Raw genomic sequence first — 14,277 nt, forward strand, 5'->3', positions numbered from 1 at the left:
TGACATGCTCCTCTCAGTCAAAAATTCTCGATAATTTGCCCAAATTGGGGTTTGCTTCTTAAAATATATGATACAAATTAATGAATAGTATTTTTCCATAAAACAAACTAGGTGTAGAAAACTGTTTAACCCTTCCATCCGAGTAAACGATTAACGCGAACCAGTAATTGTTAGGTTCCTACACTGATTTTGGCTGACATCCGTATTGCGTTTCATATTCACGGTAATAAATAGATTTGTTCATAGGAACATATGTAAAATACTAACTAAGGTTCATTACAAATGTACCTACAATATAAGCGGTAAGCGGTAGCGGGTTCTAAATATTAGATACATTCTCAGGGAACAGAAATAGAGAGAGACATTAGACATTGGTTAGCTTCTAGAAGACGGGTTTGTAATGAAGATATCGGGTCTTCACGAACGAGCGGAGAGGGGCCACCGGCCAGACAGAGGCTGACGATCAGGAGGTCAGACACGATAACTTGGGCGGCAGAACCCAACAAAACGGATAAAAACAGAGAAATATTGGTGTCGAGAGAACGGTCGGAAGAGGGGGGGGGGTCGAAGGGTTAGTGATTGACTGTTGAAGCTATTTCAGTGAAGGGGGGGAGGGGTTAGTGTCAAAACGGCAGCATTCCTTCAGTCTTCTTCCCACCAGACGGTTCTATTTAGGGCGAGACCCGGGACTAGACACAGACGCTAGACTGGTAGTAGAGGATTGATACTGAATTGGTAAAGAGGACTAGACACAGACGCTAGACTGGTAGTAGAGGATTGATACTGAATTGGTAAAGAGGACTAGACACAGACGCAATACTGGTAAAGAGGACTAGACACAGACGCTAGACTGGTAGTAGAGGATTGATACTGAATTGGTAAAGAGGACTAGACACAGACGCTAGACTGGTAGTAGAGGATTGATACTGAATTGGTAAAGAGGACTAGACACAGACGCTAGACTGGTAGTAGAGGATTGATACTGAATTGGTAAAGAGGACTAGACACAGACGCTAGACTGGTAGTAGAGGATTGATACTGAATTGGTAAAGAGGACTAGACACAGACGCTAGACTGGTAGTAGAGGATTGATACTGAATTGGTAAAGAGGACTAGACACAGACGCAATACTGGTAGTAGAGTACAAATTTGACTGGTAGGAGAGGATTGATACTGAATTGGTAAAGAGGACTAGACACAGACGCAATACTGGTAGTAGAGTACAAATTTGACTGGTAGGAGAGGATTGATACTGAATTGGTGAAGAGGACTAGACACAGACGCAATACTGGTAGTAGAGTACAAATTTGACTGGTAGTAGAAGATTGATACAGAATTGGTAAAGCGGACTAGACATAGACGCTTGACTGGTAGTAGAAGATTGATACTGAATTGGTAAAGCGGACTAGACATAGACGCTAGAATGGTAGTAGTGATAATGATTTGGTAACGAGGACTAGACATAGTTGCTAGGCTGGTAATAGAGGATCGATGCTAAATTTGTTTCGAGGACTAGACATACACACTAGACTGTAGTAAATAATTTATTCTGGATTTGTTACTAAAACTAGAAATAGGAGGTAGAGTGATGGTAGTGGATTGATGCTGGATTGTTGCGTTGAGGTTTTCCATCATATAAGTAAATATCATAAAACAAATCGAGTCCGAAATATAACGTATTTTCTTTAAGTGGCATAGTAGACGGAACTTACTGGAATAAGAAACAGTAGTTGAAAACGGTTCTATCTAATCGTTAGAAATGCTGAAATAAAATAATAAGGGACACTAATGTAAAATATAAAAAGACTATTAGTAAAGCAAGTCTCTGTCTATCAGTACAATTGTTTGAGCTTCGATTATCATGCACCCAACGAATAAAGAATAAAGGATCCATTATATATAAAGCTTTGCTTTTGATGGATTCTTTATATCCTTTGACTGGTACTAAACATTCCAATTTAAAATCCTGGTTGGGAGTTTATTAAAATCTTCAGCTAGATCGTGGGTAGAACAGTTCTTCATTTCAGTGTAGTAAATTATTTCAGGATAAGGAGAAAAGTAATACGGAATTGATTGGTTATGTTGTTTTACAAGGAAATAATAGTCCGGTTTAAAATTAAAAGTAGAATTATTGCTGAAGAATTCTGCAATTCTGTAAAGTTTCTATGTTATATAGTAATCGTAAAATTTGAAATGTATAAGATAATGCTTTAATTTCGTCATGATTCATAAAAATTACTTTAACATATGACACAGTGGTGGTATTCAACTGCTTGACTTGGAATAGATGTTTGATAAGACCGAGATGACACAGTGATGGTATTCAACGGTTTGACAGTGAAATAGATGTTAGATAAGACCGAGATGACACAGTGGTAGTATTCAACTGCTTGATTTTGGAATATATGTTAGATAAGACCGAGATGACACAGTGGTAGTATTCAAACTGCTTGACTTTGGAATAGATGTTTGATAAGACCGAGATGACACAGTGGTAGTATTCAACTGTTTGACTTTGGAATATATGTTAGATAAGACCGAGATGACACAGTGGTAGTATTCAAACTGCTTGACTTTGGAATAGATGTTTGATAAGACCGAGATGACACAGTGGTAGTATTCAACTGCTTGACTTTGGAATAGATGTTTGATAAGACCGAGATGACACAGTGGTAGTATTCAACTGTTTGACTTTGGAATAGATGTTTGATAAGACCGAGATGACACAGTGGTAGTATTCAACGGTTTGACTTTGGAATAGATGTTTGATAAGACCGAGATGACACAGTGGTAGTATTCAACTGCTTGACTTTGGAATAGATGTTAGATAAGACCGAGATGACACAGTGGTGGTATTCAACTGTTTGACTTTGGAATAGATGTTTGATAAGACCGAGATGACACAGTGGTAGTATTCAACTGCTTGACTTTGGAATAGATGTTTGATAAGACCGAGATGACACAGTGGTAGTATTCAACTGCTTGACTTTGGAATAGATGTTTGATAAGACCGAGATCACACAGTGGTGGTATTCAACTGCTTGACTTTGGAATAGATGTTTGATAAGACCGAGATGACACAGTGGTAGTATTCAACTGCATGACTTTGGAATAGATGTTTGATAAGACCGAGATCACACAGTGGTAGTATTCAACGGTTTGACTTTGGAATAGATGTTTGATAAGACCGAGATGACACAGTGGTAGTATTCAACGGTTTGACTTTGGAATAGATGTTTGATAAGACCGAGATGACACAGTTGTGGTATTCAATTGAATGACTTTGGAATAGATGTTTGATAAGACCGAGATGACACAGTGGTGGTATTCAACTGAATGACTTTGGAATAGATGTTTGATAAGACCGAGATCACACAGTGGTAGTATTCAACTGTTTGACTTTGGAATAGATTTTTGATAAGAACGAGACTATTTAGTTATTTGACAATTCGATTTGAAAGTAGATGTTTTATACATCCAACTGGGAATTAAAACTCTTATCTGTTAGTACAGGTACATGCTTACATTAACAAAGAAACACCTGTTTATCTGTCATTGATAGCTCGGTGTGACGGACTGCCGAATCCAGGTCTAGCTGAGGATCCCGGTGACATACTGGATTGACGGCTAAGACGAACAATGCTGACAACCTTATTGAACGGTTACGTTGGCTTATTATTGTTCCGAAGATACGTTTTTCAATGAAGTTCGTCAACGCAAGCGAGCACGACTACTTTAAGGTAGTTTGCACAAGCCTGAGCAACAAACATGGGAAAACAGCTGATGTCTTTCTACTAAAAATAATGTTTTCGGGATTGTTATAAAAATTGCAAAATAGTTCGTGGTTTGTAACCTGTATTATGTCTATACTGGTTTTTTGAGTTTAAAAATTGTTAACAAGCGCCATTTTATTAGTATAAAAGCAAATTACACAGTTCGTTTTTTGAGTTTGCCTGTTATTTCACACAACCTATTTCCTAAGTTTGGTATCTTAGATTTACTACTTCTAGAGATAATGTGTTTTTCTTAAAATGCAAAATGGCGTCTAGCGGCAAATTACACATTTCTCGGCCTATGTTTGCAGGTAAGGTTTCGTTTGAAATCATGAATACTATCAACCACATAAGTTTGTGACACCTTTTTCTGAACATTCTGTACACATTTTACAACACAGTTCTGTTCTGTTTCCGATAGTTTTATTATAATGCGCTCCTAATGTCTAATTATTGTTATGGTTGTTATTTGCATATTTAATAAATGTTAAGTTTAAAAGTTATGTCGATTTTGTATTAAGTTATGTTACAACAGCCTATTGGTAATCAACAAGCATAGTGTAATTATAAACTGTTTTTGTTATGGAGCACTTACTTGCATGTTAACGAATAATTCAACCCTACTTATTAATTATAGATGAACTATTATTACAGGATGAACTGTTATTGGCTGTCCCGGGGGGGGGGGGGGGGTTGAGTAGTTATATACGGGGGACCTCAATCTACGAACCACGTTTATGTTTTATGTATTCATGATATACTTCATTGATTAATAGGTTTTCATTTAAGTCCTCTATCCAGCGGTTTCCAAACTTTTTTGGTGGCGTATCACCTAGTATATTTCGAAACCTTTATGTAGCACTGATTTATATATAATAATAAAACATACATTTGTAAAAAAATTCTAGTTTGAAATTTTATATTTATTTTTAAAGGTCACTTTCAAAATCTTTAAATTTAATATAATAACTAATACTTGAAATGTAAAAAATTTAAAACTAAATGTAGCAGTTGAAACAAAACTAGGATTACTGCGGAAATATGAACAACAAAAATAAAAAACCTTTATCAGAACAAATTTTACATTCTAAAAATGTAATTACTTTTTAAAATGGTCTTGGATTGATCAATTCAAACTTGCAATGTCCGGTGAAATGGCGCTTAGTTTTTAAACGCGTCATTCTCAACAGAGGGCAGTCTATTTCTTTACTTGTTTTTCAGATATATTAAGGATGAGAATCCAGCTTCACAGAAGTACAAAGTCGTAAAGGGTAGACAAAATTTCACTGCGACCTCACAGTAGTCTTGGAGTCTTTGAATCCAAAAGTCGATGAGGGTACTTTGGTTAAAAATTTCATTCAGATCTGAATCACAGATTAATTCGAAAAATTTATCTTTTTCAGTTATTGAAAAAATCAGGCATTACTATTTTCGTGACATAGCAAATGGGGGTTTCAAAGTTTTCTTGAAAGTGTTTGCACCAATTTTCCTTTAGCTTTTTAAAATGTTTACTGACGTCATGTAATATTATGCTAAGTAAAAGCCCATTTTCGTCTACAAAGGTTTCAAGTGAAGGGAAAAGTGTAATCTTTCCCTTCTTAGCATCACCATCTGCAAAAATATTATTTTTGCAAAGCATTAATATTATCACATACTCTAAATGGATTATGGTATGTTTCTTGAAGGCCTCTGTTATCGTCATTGAGCTGAGAGAAAATTTCAGCCAAGTAAGCCAAGCTACAAAGCCATAGTTGATCAGTGAAACGATCTCGAAGCTCAAAATGTGTATTTGATAATAAAATCATCTCATGCCATAATTCGAAACTCGAGTCAAAACTTTCCCTTTCGATAGCCATCTGATTTCTGTGTGAAGGTCGATTGTGAAGACTGTCCTTTTCTTCACGTGTAAAGAAGGCGTGAATTTAGTGCTATACTCTTAACAAATTTCACTATCTTTACAGCCTCATTCACGACAGTTTTCAACTCTGCTGATCATCTTTTTGTCAAAGAGCTTCCCTATGAAGGTTGCAGTGAATATCACGTGCTCCTGTCATAGCTTCTGCTCCATCCGTACATATACCTACACGTCGACTCCAGAAATTTTCATTTGTTCCCATGAACTGGGTTAATTTTTCAAATATATCCTCCCAGTTGTGTGAACTGCTATAGGCTCACAGAATAGTATGTCCTCGCCAACTTTACTTTCATCTTCGTATCTAATGTAACATAAAAGGCGGAAACCTGTTTCATACATCTGTTATTCGTCTAATTGAATTCCAAAGTATTTGCTTTTGTTCACTTTATTCACTAAAGTTACTTTTACATTTAACACCATGTCCGATATTCTTCTTCTTAATCGTGCCACCGGTCATGACTTGAAGTACCCCAGTGTTACGCATACCACAGTTAGGAGCTGCTGCTCTAACCCATACAGACCCGTGTAATTGTAGCCTGTGGAGACACTTACATCCTCAGTAGCGGGACTTGCTCTACTTTTGCAAGTTCTAAGTTCTAAGTTCGATTGTTTTAGGTATTTATAGGCTTTAATTAAGTCCTCTAACCCATATAGACCTCTTATAATGGAAACCTTTGTGGACATAGGCGTATCCAGAGGAGGGTTGGGGGTTGTAAACCCCTTCCATTGATACAAATATTCAAGGTATATTTTAACTTGCGGTAAACTGAAAGTATACTTGTAGTCGAAGAAAGTAACATAGTTCAGTTTTTTTTTTTTTTTTACATTTGTTTGATATTTTAAATATAACAGCTTACATATAGTAAACCATAAGACTGATGCTTCGTAAGTTTTCGGAATGACGAATCCGTCTGCGACCCATGGGTGCCTTTTTGAAGTATAAAGTCACTACCAGTAGTCACTTTGAAAGGCTAATTTGTAATATTCTTAACGTAGTTCTCATCGCTTTCGTTGTTGACGTCGTATGTGGACACTACATCCTCAGTAGTGGAGTTTGTTCTCATTTTGTCATATATTTTAAATTTTTAACTGTACTTTTCTATGACCTATATTTACTATCACTGTCCCCCAGTACGGCTATGTAAGTATGTCTTCAGATGATAATAAAATATCGTGAAATAATCGGAATTTTGTTAAGTTGAACCCGCGCTGGTACAATACAGTAACCCTTTGGTATAATCGTCAAGATTGTTAATAATAACGGCTTTTTTACATAATTATAAAATTACACACTTATAAACAGTACAGCTGTACATAGGATAAAATGAGTTTTAAGGTAACAAGCTAGATGTAGCACTAAAAAAAAATTAACTGACCACTAGATCGTGCCATGAATATAGATATTGCATTTTGTCAGTCCATACTTTAAAATACGTATATTCTATGTAGCTACGATTTTCTATAGGTCGCTATATTAAAAAACACGTACTATCAATACCATGGATAGTAGAATAATTGTTTTAAAATAGCTCATTAATCATAAGAAGTATATTTTGTGTAAATATTTGATTATGTACAGCCACCCAAAGATAAATACTAATATGATTAGTTATATATAACCGGTATCCTACAGGATTTTATAAGGAGGATGTGGTGTCCTATAGGACCGTCTGGACAGCCGGTTCCTAATATTCCTCTGTAGGACTGGAGCAGGTATTATAAACCTTTTTATCATGATTGGTGTGACTTTAATGGGATTATTTTATAGACTTGCAGAAGATTACCACTATTGAGAGAAGTGATAAAGTTGACTTCTCACAGCTAAGATGCCCTTTCGTATCCGGTTCTGAAAACAACGTAGTGTCTAGCTTTCGACTCCTCTACGTAGTTTCAATACTCGCCACACTATTCAACACAATAGTCAGCAACGAAATCTTTGGGTGCCTTTTACAAGGTATTGTTATATTTCAAGCGTGGGTTCACAGCAGGTAGAGAGACATAACAACCACACGAGTCACAAAGCATGGTTGCGAACCTTTCAGTTCTCGGTGGAGTGCGAGCGTGTAGTGTCGCCATATATACACAGGCCGCGGGGACTGCAGGCGGGAGGACCGATGTGACTAGGTGTCGAAAGGGATTCACTTCTCTACCTGTAAATAGTAATACATCCTTACAAACCGCCAAGGACTCATGAAATGACTATCCTTGAGGACACTTACACCTCAGTCACGGACCTTGTTCTCCTTTTTGTTTATATTTTTGATATTTCGTATTTGAACTGATGTTAAATTCAATCGTGCAGGTCAAAAATTTTTACACAGTTTCCTTCTATCAAGTTGTCAGAAATCTTAGTCAATTAAAAAATCTATACTATTGCCACGATTGATAGAGGGTGTAATAAAATGTTGGGCTGGCTATGTATTTTCAGATTCTATGTGTGATTCTAAGCTAAAAATGAAAAATAATTTCTTATAATTTCCACTTTCTTAACAGCTATACGCCATTTTGTTTTTTATTATTAAAATTGTATCTTTGTTGTCATCTTTATCATTGTTAAAAAACTTGGTAAAGAGGTTTATGTTATGAGGTATCCTTTAAGAGACAAATATTTATAAATCAGTTTTAATGTTTTATAAATGGTGGCCATTTAAATTTGGTTTTATAAAATATTTAGTAAACCACTGTTTTTGTGAACATTTTATAAGATACAAAAATGTTTTTAACTTTTTCTTTTAAAGAACTTCATTTGTAATGGTTGGTTAAGATAAATTTTATGGATGGTTTCGTATTAATTAAACATGCAAACTAAATGGCCCATAATTTGACAATGTTTGAACAGCTGTTATTTAAATCAGCTGTTACTGTAATTAAATGCAACATATCAGTCATCTCTTGAAAAGAATACATGTTTTCCATAACACCACCAATGAAAGTGATCTTACAAACGTGTTATTTTGGTTATGTTGTAATCATTTCAGTTTCGCACCCTGTATATACGCAAACTAATCGTGAAACATTAATAACCTCGAAACTTTATGGCATTTAAAGTATGTTTGGCTAATCTATAGAAAACCATTAAACTACAGACAAGACTTCACTGTAAACTTACCCAAAAATCCATGGTTATTTATTAATATTAATTTGTATATACTCTAAAATCTTATAACACTTTTTGAGAAAAGCTGTTCAAATTGAGTATCTCTACGTATTTGCCATAGACAAACTTGATAGATGTACAGCGTTTTCAGTGTAACATTGCTTTGATTCGGGTTGAACAAGACATGCTAGGGTACTGTATTCTGTCACTTTTTATAGGAGTTTTCCTGTATATTAAATTTATTTTCAATACAGGAGTTTTAAACATTAAACAAAATTAAATTTTATACCTATTTTGATATATAAATATTAGATTGTTGCAATTATTCTTAATTTCCTTTAATGTTACTGATCTGTATTTATTTATAGATGATTATTTATTAATTTAGAGTACTTCAGTCAATTACTAATGCACTGGAGATCCAGATTCTTGGTTGGGATATTACCTTTCTTTTAAACTCGTAGCACTGTAAGATGACTTCCCTTAAGGCAAGAAAAGAGGGGACAATGTTTAATGAGTGTTAATTCAGCCAATTTTGTGATCAAGGTTAAATAAAAATGACTGAAGATAAAATGGTAGTATTCTACAGTATCGACAATGATTTATGACTAGGCTTGCCATAATTTTTCACCGGCCAACCGGGACGCCTCTGTTCGAAATGCGTGGGGGGGGGGGATAAATATGAAGTCAAATTAAAAATAAAAACCAAAAAACTTTGTGTATAATTGTATGAATTTAATTTAATTTCTAAATAGTTTAAAAGTGATTATATCTTATGACAATCAAAATACAGTTTGGGTTATATTTTTACACGGCTTTCATTAAATAAATTGAAACTATTAAACAGTACAAGCTTACTTCAGGCTATACCTTAAAAACATTGACAGCTATAAAATGTAAAAGCAAGGCTTATTTTTTTATACCATTCGTATTTTTCACTAGAGCAAATCTTTCTCAATAAGTCCTTTTTGTTTTTTATTTTTTCATAAAATTCAGTGCAGCTAACTGAAAAGTTAACTTTGCATAACATTCAACTTCGAACTGTGGATTCGTGCATTAATCCTCGATCATCACTCCAGGCAATGTTCATCATGGAGAAAACTCTCTCAACTGGAGCAGATGTTCCAGGAAAACAGTAAACATATTCGATTATAAGTCCAAGATTTGGCACTGAAATATTCTGCTGTTTAAAAGAATGGAACAGCTCCATCTATTTTTCTTCACTTGGTTTCTTTTCATCTTCTTTTTCCCATACTTCTACTTTTGAGGCCCAAAATCTCTTGGCAAGGACAACCTCGTCAAAAAGTTCGTCCATGTTTATCTCGAGTTTTCCGGTACTTTTATGGTATAATTGTAATTACTTCTGCAGTTCTTTCAATGTTTTCCCATGAAATGCTGTTTTCATTGACCCAGACGAAATCTTGAGCTTCTCCAAAACTATCTTCCCAAAGTGTAATGTAAGAAATAGACCTACTGTAAAATTCGTTAAAATCACAGGTCATTTGGTTACAGTCAACATTGCCTTTACCCTTGTGTTTTAAGGACCGTTTTTGCTCCATATGGGATGAAGTTAGACTCCTTTCTTTCTTGCGAATGTTCCTTCAACTTTTGAAGGAACATCAATAGCACCGGATTTGTTTTTTTTGGCTAAATTAGTTTTATTAAACAATGCTAGCTGACCATGTACAAACCATAGGAACATTTCACCTCTCTCATTATCAAAGAAGTTCTTTATCAGAGATGGACACATTTCCTGAGACATGAAGTACTTTTTCAAAGCAGAAAACTTTTGAATCATCCTTTCAATTGCTGGCATAAGGGAGAGAAATCTAGTATTTCCGTGTTGTATTAATTTGATGTATTCAATATCTGCAAATCCGCAGAATTCTTTGAGTTGAGTAACCCTTACAGTGTAAATGTGAAAATACTTGTAGATTTTCACTACAAAGTGTTGTGTAGTCGTGAACCTCTAGACTCAACTACAACTAGGCCTAGCTCAATTGTTTTAAACATTCGGCTCCTCTGACGTGACCGGGACAAGCAGGCAACCGGGCGGGACACCGGGACAAGTTTGCAAAACCGGGACTGTCCCGGCCAAACCGGGACGTATGGCAAGTCTATTTATGACGTAAGGAAAAATTAACGCTTTTTATGAATTATAATTGAAGAAAACGGTATATGTTTTGATAATTTTAGTATTTTTTAAGATAAAAGAATTTTTATGAATAAAAAACGGGTTAACTCCTCCAGTAATTTTTTTACAGTTTTTCTTGGGACCTGATTACTAGACGTTTCTAAAATCGTAGAATGATTGTTTACGTTCTGCGACCAGAAAGTTTGTTAAAAATCGAAACAAAATAAAAAAAACAATAAAATAAAAAACGAAAGTTTTATTCATTTAAAAAGTATTTTATTTTATTAACACCTTATTGGAGTTATGTGCATAATGTTTAACTTTGAATTTTATCCCAGCCGGTAAAGTTGAGAAGAACAAGTTCATTTCCTCAGTCACCTTGGAGAAATGTGCGTTATTCTTCAGATGCCTGCTTCTGTAGGTGTGGACTACAAGGTCGAGTAGGTCTGAGCAAGGCAGGTTGAATATTTACTTGTAAAACAAAATCTTGAGTGGGTAACTAAGATTCCTTTAGAGCCTCAAGCGCACTTGAAATTTGGTGCTCTTCATCATCTTAACCATAGTCACGTGCTTGGTAAGTTATCGCTTGGGATTTGAGGATTGGATCACTCTGCGACACGGTACCGTCTGTACAATGGAATTCTATAGCAAGCCTTAAGATCCCTGAGGATTTGGCGACCCTCACGCCCCAACGCGCACACACCGTCACACGCGCAGCCCTAGGGCTCATAATCCTCTAGGGCTTTTAAGGAGGCGGAAAAACTATACTTTCGGACCTGTGACGTTAGGTACTATGAGATTATATACTATGATAATCGGTCTTACTAACGATTGGATTTAGATGTTGTGACACTACCACATGTTTAGGTACTCTGAGACCTCGTGTCCAAACTCCAGTGTGACTACTGGCCTTTTGAACGCTTCAGCGAACAACTGTTGTAAAGCATCCATTCTATCTTTCTCCGTCACTGGTTTGATGCTTGATATGTCAACATTTTGCTCAGATTTAGTTCTGAAAATATGCATAAGAATGTCGAAACGTCTTCAGCTAAGGATAACAGGATTTCGGACATTTGCCACCGTTATGGTTACAAAAGGTATAACACAACGTTTCGTGAATTGGAATCTATCCTCTTCGTCAGGTAGGGGAGGTATTAGTACATACAAAAATAAAGAATAGAGAGAAAAAAAAGAAAAAGGGTTCCAATATACCCAAAATATGGTGGAGTCTAGTCCAGGCGCTGTCACTGCAGAGAATTAAAATACCGAGCACAAGTCACGAGTACGAGAAACACAATCACACATCACACCGGCACGGATGAAAGTGAGATACTAACATGAAAATCGATGTCGGCTTTTTCTTTGGCAAGGCATCATCGTGTCATCTAAAACAATAGGACATGAAGGCGATGTTCAGGAGGGGAAGGGAAAAGGCAAGCCGATTCCGGCAATATGTTTTGGTCCTAGACCTTAGTACCATGGAGTGTGTAAAAATTTTCCATAGTCAACAACAAACTTTAAACAAAGAATCTTCACTTCTCTATCATCTAAAGAGTTTTCTTTATAATCCAATAGTTTCTAAAACATGTATAGCGATTTATGAGTCACATTTTTTTAATTCATCTGAAAATATTTATAAAGAAATAATACTTCCTTTCATTGATCATTTATTTACTTTGATTATTATTTCTATGATTTTAAATAAATTTTTCAATCTTTAGCCAGCCGCGGGTTTACTAGAGAGAAGTAGTACTTGAGTATTAATCCAGCTGAAGAATCGAACCGGGGGTCTCCTGTTTATCAGACTGACCTGCTAAACGCTGACCAAACAAGATATACAAAAAAATCATGTTTTTATACAGGAGCTAAATTGGCAATTAATTGGCATTTGCCAAAATTGCCAAAATCTCTACTTATTAAATTATAAGAGCAGGGCATAATTAAAGGTTGTTTGGCAAGCCCTGATAGAACCCCACGCCGCGACTCGCTGGAGGCTTCATCATAATCAGCTATAATAGGCCACCACGAGCCCGAGTATTTACATACTAACTGTTACCACACCATACCGCCCACTTAGTTTATAAACTATATGACAACTGTTATTTTTACCCCGGTTTAATTACTTAATCTACAAACCGATTTCATTAAAGTTTAAATTCATGTATAAACATGAACATAGTAACATAGTAAGCTTTAAAAAATATAATAGCAGTAAATAACAGAAGTCTTATTACGGTTGAAAACTAGTAAGAGCTTAACACACTTCCTCTTCTAAATATCTTATCTTATCTACTTTGGTTTTGTTTACGTTATGTACATGTAGCATTGTGGGATCAATAAGACAGTTTCATATGCATATTGCCTGGTCTCTCACTGAAAGACTAAAATGTAACATTCATTTAAACTATAATGACTTTAACACGTTTTCCTTAAATATCATATTTTTAAGGTAGATTTAATTATGCAAGCAAACTTTCTGCTGATTACAGAATAATATAATCCAGCCCTAAATAAAATGTTGTCAAAATTCCACAACAAAAACAAATGAAACTCAAAAAGTATTTCATATTGTTTTATTCCAATAAATGTTAGTTGCAACCAACTTTTTTAGAATTTTGCTACTTGCGACTTACGAATCCAACCAAATAATATACGGTAAGTCAGTACTGGGCCAGATATTATGTTATCCCGGAATAACTATCCCTGATGTAGAGATGGAGATCCATATGCCCCAGTACGGACTGGTTATTCTGCTATCCCGCAGTAACTATCCATGATGTAGAGATGGAGATCGTCAATCTATGTAAGTCAGTACGGGACCGACTATTACGTTATCCCGCAGTATCCCTGATGTAGAGATGGAGATCCATATGCCCCAGTACGGACTGGTTATTCTGCTATCCCGCAGTAACTATCCATGATGTAGAGATGGAGATCGTCAATCTATGTAAGTCAGTACGGGACCGACTATTACGTTATCCCGCAGTATCCCTGATGTAGAGATGGAGATCCATGTGACCCAGTACGGACTGGTTATTCTGCTATCCCGCAGTAACTATCCATGATGTAGAGATGGAGATCGTCAATCTATGTAAGTCAGTACGGGACCGGCTATTACGTTATCCCGCAGTATTCCTGATGTAGAGATGGAGATCCATGTGACCCAGTACGGACTGGTTATTCTGCTATCCCGCAGTAACTATCCATGATGTAGAGATGGAGATCGTCAATCTATGTAAGTCAGTACGGGACCGGCTATTACGTTATCCCGCAGTATTCCTGATGTAGAGATGGAGATCCATGTGACCCAGTACGGACTGGTTATTCTGCTATCCCGCAGTAACTATCCATGATGTAG

The sequence above is a fragment of the Homalodisca vitripennis genome, chromosome 5 (assembly GCF_021130785.1).
Source record: "Homalodisca vitripennis isolate AUS2020 chromosome 5, UT_GWSS_2.1, whole genome shotgun sequence".
Lineage (NCBI taxonomy): Eukaryota > Metazoa > Arthropoda > Insecta > Hemiptera > Cicadellidae > Homalodisca > Homalodisca vitripennis.